At 44.1% G+C, this 15,121-nt stretch overlaps 1 long non-coding RNA gene across 1 annotated transcript in view; it reads left to right on the top strand.

Moving 5' to 3' along the window:
- Positions 1-1,447: 1,447 nt before the first annotated feature.
- The window catches only part of LOC310674862, a 46,271-nt gene continuing 32,597 nt past the window's right edge, over positions 1,448-15,121 (top strand). Inside the window, exons 1-2 of the long non-coding RNA XR_014509809.1 lie at positions 1,448-1,530; positions 2,153-2,213. This is a non-coding gene — a long non-coding RNA (uncharacterized lncRNA). The remainder of the gene's footprint in view (positions 1,531-2,152; positions 2,214-15,121) is intronic.

Genomic DNA, 15,121 nt, shown 5'->3' with positions numbered 1-15,121 from the left:
CACTTCAATGGATCTTACTGCTCCATTAGGTTTCCTAGTCGTTTCTCCCCGCCAACTGCAAGCCTTACCTTTGGTTTGACACAGAGAGCAAGTCAAACCTCTCTGTCTTTCTAGCTTCAGGCAATACCAGGCAATACTAACCCCTGGCCTGTTGTTCTCCCATCCCTAGGAAGCACCACTAACTAGTTGTTTCTATGGCAACACACCTGTACTTGAATAACTCTTTAGTCATGTAAAAAGGATGCCTAAGAGACTTAGCTAGGGACATTAAATGGTTTGGCCACTTCAGCAGTGCCTTCTACTACAGAATCCCATCTTACAGCTATAAAAGCACAGACCTGGATGGACTTCAAATATGGCATCCAAAGTAGCCACCATCCTATAACAATACTAAGCATGGGAAGCTGTCTTACCCTAAGTCCGAGTCTGAGCTCCACGTCTTTCCCATCGCTTACTGCCTGATTCTTTCTAAATGAAAATGCAAGGCATGTGCTCTTCCCCTCCTTGAAATGGGAGAAGCATCATGGATGAGTGGTGGAACGTATTTGTTGAGTATTAGATGTCCCAGTTTGGTCCTAGGAATTGCCAGTGCAATGGATCTTAGGTATAAGGCTGGCCCAAGGACATAGGGGGTGGGATTCCACTAATGAGCCCCATCAGTGCAAGGACCTCCACTTCCATGTCAGGGCTCCCTACGTTCACCCTGCACCCTCTAATTGCTTGGGGTGGGGTTAGGAGAACTCCCAGAGCAGCGTGCAGGTGGAGGAGAGAATGGATCATTCCCCCCCACCCCGGCAAGCCAAAATGCTTGCCCGGATGGAACAATAGCCTTAGTGTGATTTTGAATTCCTCCCTTTGCTGCCTGAACTGAGGGACAAGGATACTAGATCTCCTCCAGATGACCTATTTCAATCTGCAAACAACAACAACAACAACAACAAATTGGTGTTTCCTCCGATTAAGAACTAAAGAGTGGGTTTACACAGGAAAAGCTCCAGGCAAAAAATAAAAATGTTTTAATGCTCAGACCCAGAGGTTTAAAGTGTGGGCCTGTGCCTGGAAAGAGTGGGGCAAAAGGTAAGTGGATCGGCCCATCTTCATTGAGCATTTATTCTGATTTATTTGCAGGGCACAACTAACTTTCCAGCATGGATTTGAATTCCTTCTACTAAATAGTGAAGTCTAGTGATACCCCTTACTTCAGACCATGATGGGATAGTGTCCACCCTGACGCATAAGAGAACCAGGCTGGCTTAGGGGCAACTGTGTCTTACAACAGAAGATAAGGACTAGGAGGCTCAAAAGGTACAGATGGAGCTGTCACCACCACTACCACAACACACACACACACTGCCGCATCTTGCACCTCAGGCACCTGCTTCTCTCTGCTTCCTTTTAGGGTTTTGATCCTGCCAGGCAGCAGAGCCAGGAAAGACATTTGCCAGGGGCCTTGGATTGCTGAATTTGCCACTCAGAGTTGACAACACTGGGCTAAATAAACCAAATGGTCTCTAACTCTGCTTCCAAAAGGTACATATGCTCAGACTCCAGTAAATTTGCAAGGAAATAAAGTGGAGATGCTCACTTTTCCACTGGCCATTGCTTCTCTCTCTTTATCAGCACCAGTGGTTTTACAGGCATTAGCAGGTGAAGCATAGAGACAAACATTATCCCCCGCTAATATCTAAAGACGAAACTGCTGTTATGTGTACAGTGCTGGGGCTGGCATGAAGTCATTGGCAATCCGACAGTAGTTGGAGGTCTATAATGAGGGTGGCCAGATACTGCTGAAAGTCCCCCATCTGCACAACTATTCAAGGTACAAAGCCCTGTCCTCTTTTGCCATCCTATTGATAGCTGCTTTTTTTCTGGGAGTAAGCCTAAACATTTTGTGACTCTAACTAAAATAATAATAATTAGAAACTAAAATAATAATAATTAAATTTCTACTCTAACATGGTGAATCATCAGTTCCATTGCTACCCCCAATGGCAGCCTCATTTCCTGTCACGGTGTTTCCTGAGTCTCAGACAGAAGCGAGTGTTTAATGTGTGAAGTAGGAGTTGGAATCTAGCACAGAGATTGGTCAGTTTCGTTGTTACCGCCTCTGAAGGTGACTTCCTTTCCTTTCCTTGTGTTTCCTGAGTTTTAGACAGAACCCAACCTCATGCCAATGTGGAGGTTACTGTGAGCTGTCAGCTGTGTAATATGAGGTAATGCATGTTCTTTGTACTTTTGTCCATTTACTGTATTTATTTTTCCCGATTGGAGCTATGAAGTGGTGATTTTCTTGAGTCAAAATGAGAGTACCCCTAAACTTTTTTTTCCTTTAGGAAAAAAAAAGCACTGGGTCTAATCATCTGGACAATTACAACACAATGCTATACATGTTCCCACAGTGGGACTTAATCCCAGGTGACTGTATATAGCAGGGGTGGGTAACCCCAAGTCCCAGGGGCTGGATATGTTCCACCCACAAGCGATTCCTCCCCCTCCAAGACCCCACCAATGTTGCACCGTTCAGACACCAGATACTTCCTTCATGTAGTGCAGCCACCACCATTATGATGTTGCCTCTGGCAGGACTTCCCCAACTGCATGGCAGAGCCAGCCAGAAGAGGAATTTCCCTCCCACACTGATCCAGACTGTGTATATGCTACACTGTTAAAGGACATTCTAAGGATATTCTTTCTCTTAAAGAATTCTGGGCACTGTAGCTTGCTGCTCGCAGAGTTATGGTTCCCAGTAATCCTTAACAAACAGCAATGCCCAGAATCCCATGAGGTAAAGAATGTGATTCAATGTGTTAGAATTCCTGCTCCATGATTGCAGTCATGGGATTTTTGTCTTTCACATGACAGTATATGTTTTGACTCCACAGAGTGGGAAGTGACGGACACAGGATGTTTGTGTTACTGTGTTCCATGAAGTGGGACTATTGTCCTTTGTTCTTTTTCTCTTTGCTGTCTGATGCTAGAGAGAGAGGGAGCCATGTTGCAGTGCTCCGTGTGTGTTTATAAGTAAATAAAGTAGATTAGCCAAAATGCTGAGTTGCTGAGGTCTGTCACGCAATGCTGTGCAAACTCTGCAGATCCCTAAGTGTGCTGGTGTTGGTTGGCATCAGTCGCTGTGATTTTCGGGCTGAAGAAAGCTAATGAAGCTCCCGAACGATCGACCAGGAGGGAGAGAACATGCCACTTGGGCATGTTTTCTCTGCCAGGGTCCTACTCGAGTGTAGGCTGAACTCCTGACACAATGTGCATTAAAGGTATAGCGGGTGCACAACCCCTGGATTAGTAATTGGCACATGGATTCCCATATATCTCAGAGATTCAAAGTTGCTGGAAATTTTGAAACCATAGAGTATTCTCCTACTTTAAGTTGGGAACAGTGGTGCTTCTCCACTTGGGTGGTGGTGCCGTTCTGCCCCCTGAAGTAGTGGCCTCATTTGCATCATGGCTGGGCCAGCTCTGAGTAGCACAAAATAGGTAGCGCAAGGAGGGCCTGAAGGTCACGCCACACCATAGTTGCATCCCCATTTGCAATGCTCCAAGGCCTAGAGGCTTCTAGGCAAGACCAGCACTGCCCATAAGCCTAGATGTGTTTTGCATTGGACCCTGAACTGGCTGGAGTCTGGTCCAAGATGCATTGCTGATGGTGGACTCCCCAAAACCCAGTATTTTGCAGCAGCTGCTTGCAACCTCAACTGACCATGTTAACCAACCTGAAAGTGTCAGTTATCAAGCTTCATGGTATCCCGTCTGATCCAAGGATGCCCAGCAACAGAACCCAATGGGATAGGAGGTCTTATTTTGTTTTCATTTTATAATTTGGCAGCCAGAGTTGAGCATTAAGCAAAGTTATCAGAGGAGCTCATTGCACACTGTGTGCAGGGCTGTGGGTTCTATTAAAAATCCATTTGGGGAAGAATTTGCCGAACACGCCAAGCGGGAGAGTGAATGCAAGCAAAATAAAATTGTTTACAAATTCAAACAATTATTCATGAAAGGTTATTTTGCTGTATTAGCTCAGCTGTACAGACAGTGTGGGGGTTAAGAAAAGAATCTATTAATAGCTCAATAAGAGAAGTGACAGCTGTGCCATTTTCTTTAGGTTCTCTGTAGCCAGCGGTAAAACCCACATCTTTTATAGTGTTATTAAGCATATTTTCAGATGGATGGAACACTCTCAAGAGCACATCTCCACAAAGCTGATTTATTTTTTTAAAAAAACACTGTAGCCTTCTTTTCTTTGTAAAATAAACAGCTTGCAAGCACCTCCCTCCAGTAAAATGCACTGAAATAGTTCAAATTACAAGACAGTTCAAGTTACTAAAATCAGATTCATATATTAAAACCAAGAGCAAGGCAAAACAATTCAGTATAAAAGAGGGAAACAGACCTTTAAACCAAAAGCTCTGCAAATAAAAAGGTGTTAGTACCTATATTGAAGCTTAAAAGGTAGAGGATGTGGTTCAACTAAGCTTTGCTCAGAATAGATCCATTGATGTTAATGGACCTAACTTATCCATGCTTACCTTTTGCCTTGTGCTTTCTGGGCATAGGTCCACACTTTAAAGTTCAGTGTTTGAGCGCCAGGGCTTTTTTCAGCCAGAACTTGCCAGAACCCAGTTCTGGGACCTCTCAGGTGGGCGCCATTGCCATTATAAGAGAACAAGAACAGTGTTCATGGTGAATTCCAGCACTTTTTTTTCTAGAAAAAAGCACTGCTGAGAGCCCTCCCCTTTTTTTTAGCCCTGGAGCTTTCCCTGCAAAAACCTGCTCTTTAAAGCTGAAACATAAGAAATGGCAAATCAGGTTTTCTGGGAATTGCCATTTGCTTTGAATCAGTGGTAAAGAGTGGGTTTTTGTGGAGAAAGTGTCAGAGAAGAAGAAGAAGAAGAAGAAGAAGAAGAAGAAGAAGAAGAAGAAGAACACAGAGCTTTAAAGTGTGGACCATGCCTGGAAATCCAGGAGGAAAGGTAAGTGTGAATAAGCCCTTAGCCATGTTCGTTAGTTTCAGTGGATCTTAGTTGAAAGCAACCACCCCTGAGAGGAAGTTCCACAACCTGAGTGAAACAACAGAAAATCCCCTTTCTCTCATCCCAATCAATTATACTTCTAAAAAGTGATGGGTTACGTAGAAATCAGGCAGGAGGACACAACCTATATCAAGTACTGTCACCTTCTGCATTCTGGAAGTAAGACACATGGACATCCTAATTTAATTTTGTAAGTAAATACAAATTGCATTGTAAGCCTTCTTAGGAGAGTTTAACTATGGAAAGGTGGTATGCAAATAAATGATGCTGAGGATAGCGATTGTGAGCTGAAGGGGAGCATTACAAGCCACTGGGAATCGCATTCTGAATCAAGGAATCGCAAACTTCAGTGACATCACCATGGGAAAGTGGTTTTTACCTACAATCCTAGAGGGCAGGGGTGGAGAAATTGTGGTCCTCCAGTTGTTGTTGGCCACCAACTCCCATCATCCCTGCTCAGTGAGCATACTGAGTACAGCTGGAGTCCAACAAGCTCCCCACTCTGGTTGATGGCTGCTGACAGAGGATGCACTACTTAACTGGACTAGACAGACCAATGATCTGACTCAGTAAAAGTCTGTTTCACATGTTCATATATGCTCGAGCTGGCTTCATAATCCATTTTATTTCTTTATTCAAGCAGAGTTATAGTCCGCCTTTTTATTGCATCCATGATTCTCAGGGAGGCTAATAACAAACATTAAACAACTATAAAATCCATGCATAAAACATAATAAATACAAAACAGCAAAGGCGTGAAAAGGATGCAGCACATAAAAGCAGCTGAAAACAGAGAGGTCAGCTGGATAACGATCTCTGTATCTATCTATACATCTATGCACTAGTCAGATCACATACAGTGCACTGTGTTCAGTTTTGGGCACCACAGTTTCAGAAGGATACAGGCAAACTGGAATAGGTTCAGAGGGGGGCAATGAAGGTGGCTTGCAGTATGGAAAACAAGTGAAAGAAGCTGAGTATGTTTAGCCTGGTGAAGAGAATGAGAACATGTTAATATTCTGCAGATAACTGACAGACTGCCACAATGAAGAAGGTAGAGATCTGTTCTCTACTGCCCCAAACAAGAGGACTAGATCTAGTGGGCTTACGCTGCAGGCTAAACTTTGGGAGAAAGTTATTGACAGTAAGAGCAGGTCAACAACATGAAACCAGCTTCATAGAGTGGCTTTCTCCCATTGGAAATCTTCAGACAGAAAGTGAGCAGCCATCTACTGGGGATTCTTTATTCCAGGGATTGGACTAGATCATGGAATCACAGAATTGTAGAGTTGGAAGGGTCATCTCATCCAGTCTCCTGAAATGCAGGAACCTCAACTAAAGCATCCATGACAGATAACCATCCAACCTCTGCTTAAAAGTCCACTACCTTCCGAGGGAGAGCGTTCCACTGTCAAACAGCTTTTAACATCAGAAAATTCTTCCTGCTGTTTAGTCAGAATCTCGTTTCTTGTAACTTGAAGCCACTGGTTCAGGTTCTACCTTCTGGAGCAGGAGAAAACAAGCTGATCTCCAAGACCCCTTCCAGCTTAGAATTCTATGATTCTACCACTTTCTGTGCGGTATAATGACTTCTTGCACTTCTTCTGTGCCAGCCCTGTTGATGGTAGATAGCACCTCCAGTGCATCAGTGTTGCCATGTGATTACAATATTGGGACTCAGCCGACATTGATGGAAGACCATGATGACTTGTGACATCCTGTGAAAGTTGCAGTGCATTGCTGATCCCATGCTCATGCTGGTGTACCAATGCCTTGAATGAGGTGGTAAAAGGAAGTCAAGTCCACATAATATTCACATTCCTGGGGGTTGGAGGAAGGGTATATAATTAAAAATATTTAATGTGGTTTGGGGGGGGGGGGAACAAAAAGTTATTTTAACCAAAGCAGTTTATGGGCAAGATGACCTAATACATCTTTTCCATTTCTAAAGTCTCTCAACCTACCCTAAGTTTACCATTAAGGAATCACATGCAAATTTAATTAAGTATTTAACGTTTTCCTTCCTGTAGCTCTCCGCCTCATCAACTCTTCATCTCATTTCAAATCTCAGCTGACTCTCTCTTTTCTCTCTGACTCATGTTTCACTCCCCCTGTGCTATTATCCCAGTAATTGTATGATTTAATTCTCTCAAATGTTTTGGGTTTTCTCTTTATGGGAAAGTTGTAACGCTGCATATTAGCCTTGCTAATGCTTGGTTTTTAGCCTGCACACAAGGCAATTTGGTGCCGGGTCCTTTGACCTCTGGAGGCCTTCGTTCAGATTAGGGCAACAATAAGAATGAATGTGGTCGATTTATTCTTCTGTAGGGAAAAGCGTATTTTAGAGACAGTCATGGTTTATTCATATGAATTCCAAGACACTGCAGCATCAGCCTGAGAGTCACAAGGGTACTACTTGGAGAGCCAAATCCAAACACTTACCTAGCCAAAATTGACAGCTTGTGTTACATGCCGGCAACTCTAGGTGGCTGCCTAGAGCAGTATGTTGAGCAGTATGTTTTTGCTGCTGCAAGGGATGGAAAGGACTCCTATCCCTTTTTCAGTCAGTGGTGGCACTGATGAAATATAGTGAGGAAGACAGTTAGGAAGCAGGTTAGGAACATACCCACCATACACTCTTTCAGGCCATTGGTCCATCTTGCTCAGTGTTGTCTGCATTTACTGGCAGTTGCTCTCCAGGAGCTCAGACAAGGGTTTCTTCTAATCTTACCTAAAGATACCAGGGGTTGGACCTGGGACCTTCTGCAAGCAGAGCAGGAGGTCTACCACTGAGCTACAGCCCATCCTTCAGGTTCTGAGTGGGCAGGCCTGTTTTGCACTGTATTGACAATCTTTGGTAAACAATGGGCTCCTGTGACTTTCATCCTCACATGTGCAATGGGAACATACTCTCAGCTTATTTTCGTTCTGTGGTGGCCCCATAAATAGATGTCAATATGTATGAGCCTAAAGCTATGGTTTTCCCAGTAGTGATGTATGGAAGTGAGAGCTGGACCATAAAGAAGGCTGATCGCCGAAGAATTGATGCTTTTGAATTATGGTGTTGGAGGAGACTCTTGAGAGTCCCATGGACTGCAAAAAGATCAAACCTCTCCATTCTTAAGTGCTCACTGGAAGGACAGATCGTGAAGCTGAGGCTCCAGTACTTTGGCCACCTCATAAGAAGAGAAGACTCCCTGGAAAAGACCCTGATGCTGGGAAAGATGGAGGGCACAAGGAGAAGGGGATGACAGAGGACGAGATGGTTGGATATTGTTCTCAAAGCTACCAGCATGAGTTTGACCAAATTGCGGGAGGCAGTGGAAGACAGGAGTGCCTGGCGTGCTCTGGTCCATGGGGTCACGAAGAGTCGGACACGACTAAACAACAACAACAAAAAGCTCACCAGCCCTTACTCTTTCTAAATGTAAAAGGTCATTTCCACAGACTAGACAAGCTGGCCTGGACAGAGCTCTTAAGATCTATGATTCATGGACTACTAAGGAAACATGAGAACCACATTCATACAGCTCATCCTCAGTACAGTGGTACCTCGGTTTACAAACACTTCAGGTTATAGACTCCACTAACCCGGAAGTAGTACCTCGGGTTAAGAACTTTACCTCAGGATGAGAACGGAAATGGCGCGGCGGCAATGGGAGGCCCCATTAGCTATATTGGTACCTCAGGTTAAGAATGGTTTCAGGTTAAGAATGAACCTCCGGAACGAATTAAGTTCTTAACCCAAGGTATCACTGTACAAGGCCCCTTGTGAGAACAGGATGCTGGACTAGATGGGCCCTTGACCTGCTCCAGCAAAGGGTCTTCTAGCGTTCTCATGCAATATGCATTATGTGCACCTAAAATGCAACACGTAAATGTGCCAAATACGTGTTTGAAAACATGCCTCACACAGGAACACTCTTCAGAGAGACGGGATCACTTGCAGCTCCCCCTTGAGTGTACAGCTGATGGTAATGGTTGGTTTGGAGCTGTGCAATCTATTTACTTCATGTGCCAACAGGCAACAGGTATGGCAAAGCAAGTGGAAGCAAGAGAAAAATATATCTGACCAAATCCGACCTACCTGTATCGGCATATAGGTGGTAGTAGCTGTCCTGATATGCAAAGCAGGAACAAGATGCTAGCAAGGATCCAGGAGCAAAGCTAAGCTAAGTGCATAATTATATGGTACTTGGGGTAATTTTCCTTTTCCTCTGAAAATGCACATTGGCTCTGATTTTCCTATCTGCAGATTGTAAGCTCATAATTAGCAGCAAATTACTCACACAAGTGACAATTTTTGTGCTTTCAAGTAAACAGACAAAATACCCGCAGTTCTCAAATTGCCTCTTGGTGCTGCAGACACCTGGCTCTTTCCGGCCTCATCCAGTCCACGTGTTGGGGGAAGTGGGGGGAAATGAGATGGGGGGGGAGGGATAAGGAGGAAACGTCTTTTCTCAAGTAGCTTAGAGAAGAGTGCTTCAAATATAACTTCAAGGGAAACAGCCGTGACTTCCTTAAAACCACACTGGGGGTGTGTCATGGCAGTTGTCCCTTGAGAAACAGCGACTGGTTTTTGCTGCCGAGTCACAGCATGCCAGTGAAATGGGGGGGGGGGGGACAGCCTAACACCGCCCCCCAGTTGCTAGATGAAATGAAATCCACAGAGAAACAGACTGCAGGGAATGTGTGCCTGGTTTGACTGGGGAGTAAAATGGATGCAAAGTTCTCTTTCATCTCCAAGTTCTACCTAACGTGAGATCTCTGGAGAAAGCTTGTTTTCATACATGAGACAGAGAGGGAATGAGCAAGCAAGTGAGGGAGGGGCTGAGCATAAACTGAAGCTAGAATTCAGCAATGTAACAGCTTCACTGAGCAAAAGGTCTAAAGCGGCCATCCTTCACTGTACTTCCACTCCTGTGTAGCTACTCACAGCTTTTTCTCAACCTTCTTAACGTACTTGATAAAGTTGGCAGTTGTTGAAGACACTCAGCTCTGTTTTTAAATAATAACTGAAACAGTTGAGGCTGTGTAGTCTCTGGTCCTGGATGCAGTGGTGAGGTGGATGAGGAATAGCAAGATGAGCTTGGAATCCTGGCAAGATGGAGGTACAGGGGGGGAGTAGTTCCTGACACCCGCAAATTGTTGAGCTTTTCGTTTAGGAAGACCCCAAAGTCTCCCCCTAGAATAATGATTTTAAACTTTTGGAACTCTTTCTTCTGCTTTTTCCATTATCTTTTTGCACCCAAAAACCGGGACATGTCAAGAATTTTCCTGACATGTGGAAAGCCTAGTAGTGCCTGAGTTAGAAGCTTCAGTTAGTGCAGAATGCTGCAGCATGATTGCTGACAGGAGTGAGATCTCATCAGCATATAATACCTGTGTCCAGAGATCTGCACTGGTTGCTGATTTGCTAGCAAACCAGGTTCAAGGTGTTGCTATTACTATACAAAGACCTTAATAACTTGAGCCCAGTCTACCCATGAGATCTCCTTACTACAAATCTGCCCTCTCACCTGGCACTATTACAGGTGCCACATTGATAAGAAATCGATCTTTTGGTGTGGGGTACCTTCACTGTGCACTTTCCAGCATCTGCTAAAGACCTTATTGCTAGACAGATATTTGGAATGCAGATGTGTTTTTAGTTTATTGGTGGTTTAAATTTTTCGAATGTTTTAATAGTTTTTACTAATAAAAACAGTGTATTGTTTTTGTAAACTGTATTGTTTTTGTAAACAGCTTTGAGGTTTTCTACAATCAAGCAGCATATGAATTTTATGAAACAAACAAACAAACAAACAAACAAACAAGAACCCTGTGGGGTTGATTAATGTCAGCAACTGGAAGGAAAGATATGGCCTTGGCCCAGTATACCTGAAAGAGCATCTCCACCCCCATCATTCAGCCCAGACACTGAGGTCCAGCTCCGAGGGCCTTCTGGCGGTTCCCTCACTATGAGAAATGAAGTTACAGGGAACCAGGCAGAGGGCCTTCTCAATAGTGGCGCCCGCCCTGTGGAACGCCCTCCCAACAGATGTCAAGGAAACAAACAACTATCTGTCATTTAGAAGGCATCTGAGGGCAACCCTGTTGAGGGAAGTTTTAAATGTTTGATGTTTTATTGTGTCTTTAATAGCCTGCTGGAAGCTGCCCAGAGTGGCTGGGGAAGCCCTGCCAGATGGGTGGGGTATAAGTAAGAAATTTATTATTATTATTATTATTATTACTACTACTACTAATACTAATGCTATTATTTATTATTAAGTTCAAAGAAGAACAATGAAAATGAGCCAATGGTTAACCACTGTGTGTGGCTGCTGTATGGTCTGGATTCACAAAGACTATCTAGGCAATAATAATAATAATAATAATAATAATAATAATTTATTTGTACCCCGCCCATCTGGCTGGGTTTCCCCAGCCACTCTGGGCGGCTTCCATAGAAACAAAAAATACAGATATCACAGATTAAAAACTTCCCTGAACAGGGCTGCCTTAAGATGTCTTCTGAATGTCAAGTAGTTATTTATCGCTTTGACATCTGCTGGGAGGGCGTTCCACAGGGCGGGCGCCACTACCGAGAAGGCCCTCTGCCTAGTTCCCTGTAGCTTATATATATGACAAGGCAAGGTGTATATATGAGTGTGCACTTTTAAACACAGGAGAATAGGAAGTCGCCTTGTACTGAGTCAGACCATTCGTCCATCTGACTCAGTACTGGCTACACTGACTGATGAAGCCTCTCTGGGATTTCAGACAGGAGTTCCTGTCTACTTGGAGATGCCAGGCATTGAACCTGGGACCTTCTGAATGCAAAGCAGATGCTCTACCATTGAACTACAACTCTTCCCACTTTGTTGATAATTCTGTAAGATATTCGGAGGAGGCTGTGTGTGTGTGTGTGTGTGTGTATCTGTGTCGGACTCAGCACATGCAACTGGAGCATTTATAAAAGGGATAAGTTCACAGTGGGTATGTCTTCAGGTCCCCACACTCCACTCCCAGGATCAGAAGCACTTCACGATGGCATCTAATCCAAACAATTTGTATGTGGCTTGATCTGAGTCCCCGCTGGTTCCTTGCTCAGCTACACTTCATTGCCAGAGCAAGATACATCAGAACAGGGGATCATCTGGTCTGCTGACAGAAGGGCAAGCTATGCACTCAGCCGTTTGCCAATCCTAAGCAGCCTGCCTGCTGCACAAACAAAGCAGTAAGGATGGCAAAGCGCCGTTGCAGTTTCAGCGCTGCTGGAAATTTCAGGAATGAACAAGCCCAATACCCTAATCTGTTTGGCAAGTGGCAAAGTACCAATGAGGTAAGGGGAAAACAAGATTATGGGCAGATGGCCTGGCGCTGCCATCCTTTGCTTTACTTAATATTAATATGCATGCCATGCTTGCAAGGGAAAAAGGCAGGATGAAACAATTAATCTGGAGCATCCAGCCAAAGAAAGGCAATAGGAGTCGCAATCTGCATGCAATTCAATTACTTGCTTTTTATACCCCCACCCCCACCCCACCCCCCGCCTTAACCAAAATGATAAAGTTAAATTTTCAGATAGGTTTGTCAGTTTCTGATCTAAAGTTTGTTTCTGGGAGTTAATAGTGCCAGTGCTGGACAGATCTTCACGCTCCGCCCCTACTTTGAACTCTCAGCTCACAAGGAGAGGATACTGTAGCTTCTATGGCTCATACTTAGAGGAGAGCATGGATAGCAGCTGGAAAAATTTATGTGGGACCAACAATGGAGCCCACTTATCTTTTTCTCTGGTCTAAACCAGAGAAATAAACCAATGTATTTATGAGGCATTCTGGTTCAGTCAGGTGCTTCCTAAATAATCAAATAACACGATTGCCTGGTTGCCTCATCTTCTAGAAAGTTTGGAAGAAATAGAAATAGTTCAACAACTCCTCCTAAAGAGGCCTTTTCAGAAATATGAAACAACCAGCCAATTCTAGACTTAGATGGTTCCTTTCATTGTGTTAATATAGCCTGTCCCAACCTTGTGCCCACGACCAATATACTGATACTTGGGTGCTAATGTGAATTATGAGGAGAATGAGCAAACCTTGCCAGATGTGGAAGCAGAGTCCCTGGACTCCACATCTGTATATGGTGAGATACATGCCAGAACATGTAACCTATGCAAAACTATTAAACCAGCTGGTCCTTCAGGAATCTGGAGTCACCCCCCCCCTTTGGTGTTGAAATTTATTGCTTATTCCTATACATTCTTTTTTTCTGCTTCCAAATAGTTCTAAGATCTTGGCCAATACACAGATGCATAATTTATGGAAATAAATATGCATTTTAAAAAGCCCCTATGGCTGTACTAAAATAAATCCAGGAATGCAGATTTAATAAGTCCACGGATAATAAACATACTATCAACCTATTAACACAGCCTTCCTCAACCACGTAACTTCCCAATTACCTGGACCTTACTGTGGGTGTCTGCTGTAGACCTCCACGACAGATTGAAGAATTGGTTGATGCCTTCCCACAGCAGATTACCAAACATTTGAAAAGAAGAGATATAGTAGTCATGAGCGATTTCAACTACCCGATATTTGTTGGAACGCAAACTCTGTCAAGAATGTAAGGTTCAACAAATTACTCCATTGCCTCACTGACAATTTCATTTCCCAGAAGGTAGAAGAAGCAACAAGGAGGTCATCTATTTATCTATCCCTGGTTCTCACCAGCAGGGAGGAACTGATCGACAAAGTGGAAGTACTGAGAACCTTGGAAGAAAGTGATCATGTCCTCTTGGGTTTCATGATACAGAGGCAAGGGAAAGCTGTGTGTAGTCGGACATGCACTGTGGAGAGCCAGTGTGGTGTAGTGGTTAAGAGCGGTAGACTCATAATCTGGTGAACCGGGTTCGATTCCCCGCTCCTCCACATGCAGCTGCTGGGTGACCTTGGGCCAGTCACACTTCTCTGAAGTCTCTCAGCTCCACCCACCTCACAGAGTGTTTGTCGTGGAGGAGGAAGGGAAAGGAGAATGTTAGCCGCTTTGAGACTCCTTCGGGTAGCGATAAAGCGGGATATCAAATCCCAACTCTTCTTCTTCTTCTGGACTTTAAGAAGACTGATTTCAAAAAGCTTAAGGAACTACTGGGTGAGATCCCATGGTTAGAAATACTCAGTGAGAAGGCAGTCCAAGATAGATGGGAGTTGCTTATGCAGACAATTCCAACAAGAAAAAGAATTGGGAGGCATCTAAAGAAACTGGTGTGGCTGCATATGGAGCATACAGATGAGCTGAGATATAAGAAGGACATGTATAAGAAATGGAAGAGGAAATCACAAAGGAAGAGTATACACGAGTAGCCAACTGTCGCAGGGAGAAGGTCAGGTGGGCCAAAGCTCAGAATGTGCTCAGGTTTCCAAGAAAAGTTAAAAATAATAATGAATGGTTGCTTCAGCTGTGTTTGAAGCAAGAGGAAGAATAAGCAAGTAGTAGGTTCTCTGCATGGAGGAGAAGAAATGCTATTGGGTGACAGAGAGAAAGCAGGAGCACTCAACACCTACTGTGCCCAACCTGGTGATGCAAGGAGGGAGCTGCAGCCCAAGATCAGGCTTTAAATAAATTCAGTTCTCCAGGGACTGGTGAGCTGCACTAAAGGAGTTTGTGGATGTAATCTCAGAGCTTCTATCTAGAATCTTTGAGAATTCTTGGAGAACATGTAAGGTCCCAGCAGACTGGAGGTAGGGAAATGTTGTCTTCAAAAAAAGTGGGGGAACAAGACCCAGGTAACTACTGACTGGTCAGCTTGATGTTGATACCAGGAAAGGTCTTAAGACAGATACAGTGGTGCCCCGCAAGACGAATGCCTCGCAAGACGGAAAACCTGCTAGACGAAAGGGTTTTCCATTTTTCAATGCGCTTCGCAAAACGAATTTCTCTATGGGCTTGCTTCGCAAGACGAAAATGTCTTGCGATTCCTGGGGGTTTTTTTTCACTCCCCACCCCCTTTTTCTAAGGCACTAAGATGCTAATAGCCTTTTAGCAGCTAATCCGCTAATCCCTTAAGCCTTTAATAACCGCTAATAGCCGCTAAACCG

Source organism: Podarcis tiliguerta, assembly GCF_965153285.1.
Source record: "Podarcis tiliguerta genome assembly, chromosome: 3".
In the NCBI taxonomy this organism is placed as follows: domain Eukaryota; kingdom Metazoa; phylum Chordata; class Lepidosauria; order Squamata; family Lacertidae; genus Podarcis; species Podarcis tiliguerta.
The sequence above is the reverse complement of the archived record's forward strand: the minus strand, read 5'-3'. Positions and strand labels throughout refer to the sequence as shown.